Source organism: Octopus bimaculoides, chromosome 1, assembly GCF_001194135.2.
Source record: "Octopus bimaculoides isolate UCB-OBI-ISO-001 chromosome 1, ASM119413v2, whole genome shotgun sequence".
NCBI classification, from domain to species: domain Eukaryota; kingdom Metazoa; phylum Mollusca; class Cephalopoda; order Octopoda; family Octopodidae; genus Octopus; species Octopus bimaculoides.
The window spans coordinates 132,804,297-132,805,708 of NC_068981.1; the positions used below are offsets into that span (position 1 = coordinate 132,804,297).

Consider the following 1,412-nt stretch of genomic DNA (forward strand, 5'->3'; position numbering starts at 1 on the left):
ATATCTTCTTTTCCAGTGAAATTCTTCACTGATATCGAAAAGGTGAAAACAAGCAAATATATATATATATATATATATATATCTTCACACACGCCAGCTCAATTTGAATCGTTCTCAGTCGAAAGACGCCTGTTGTTATTTCTTGTTGTTGAATTCGTAAATGTGTAACATGTTCTTTGTTTTTTGTTTGCTTTTTTTTTCGTCTTTGTTGCCGTACACATTCACCAGCTTTCTTACAAAGGGGTTTAATGCTCTTAGTTTAGACTTTTCTGGGGACAACCAGATCGAACCATTTCAAGTGTAACTGTCCGAAATGGTTGTGACTTCTGGTACTTGACTGATGAAAGAAAGCCAAGAATGACCCATCTTTTTTGCCTGTCCTAATTGTTGTTTCTCTTGTCCGCCTTTGTGTCGTCTATCTGTCCGAAGGTTTTATTGACCTCTATTGCGTTTTTGTTCCATTTATACATACATACATACATACATACACATACACACACACACACAGCTTCTTTCTACCCTTTGTCCAAGATACCGCGCAATGGGATTGAACGCGAAGCCACTTGGTTGCGAAGCGAACTTCTTAATCCAAAAGCTATCTTTGCATGCCTACATTGAAATCTATCAGTGGTGTCGCATTCGCTATTATGATATTTGAAACATTCCTCAGACTCTGGGTTCATTCGTTAGTGTGTTTGATTAGTATGGAGAAAGAGTCACGAATTCGAATCTCTGATGGTTTGATCTTCAAAGCCCTTGTATCCATGGGAAATCTGTCCTGTTGCAGGGACATTCCGCTACTACAGTCTGTCTTGGTCCACCCTGACGCGTTCTTTCAATGCGTGATGGGCGATGAGGAGTATTGGTAGGCTTTGAATCCTCAAGCGGAATTTGAACCACCCTAGATAGGTACCATATTTACAAATTGCCGAAGGGACAAAAAGTAGATTTAAGTTCGAGTGAACTTGAGTTCAGAAACTCAGAATCAGAACGAATAGAGCAAAGCGTTCTGTCATTTAACAATCTTGACAATTCGCCGCTTATAGCGCTTCGTACATGCATGCATGCATGCATACATACATATACACGCTGCCTACAGCAGTATGTATGCATAATTTTTCTTTGAGTTTTATTGAAGTTCTTCTTGAGAGAGTTCAAGCCGGTTGCTAACAAAGCAGCCAGAGATTTTGAGTTAAGAGAGTTCCCGGTGTTTGTAAATTCGTGGTCGATGTGTTGGTTGAACTGTTAATGCATACACCTAAGTGTGTATGTATATGCATGCATGTAGGTATGTATGCATTTTTGTATCTATCTATCTGTCTGTCTGTCTAATATTTATTATTATTTGTTTTATATATATATATATATATATATATATATATATATATATATAAAGTGTAGTATATTGCCAC

The 1,412-nt window shown here is 37.7% G+C and overlaps 1 protein-coding gene and 1 long non-coding RNA gene across 3 annotated transcripts in view; one reads left to right on the forward strand and one right to left on the reverse strand.

The window, feature by feature from the left end:
* The window catches only part of LOC106870290 (paladin), a 141,597-nt gene that overhangs the window by 33,021 nt on the left and 107,164 nt on the right, over positions 1 to 1,412 (forward strand). The gene's annotated exons all lie outside the window — the stretch shown is intronic.
* The window catches only part of LOC128248755 (uncharacterized), a 9,720-nt gene that overhangs the window by 5,675 nt on the left and 2,633 nt on the right, over positions 1 to 1,412 (reverse strand). The window lies entirely within an intron of this gene.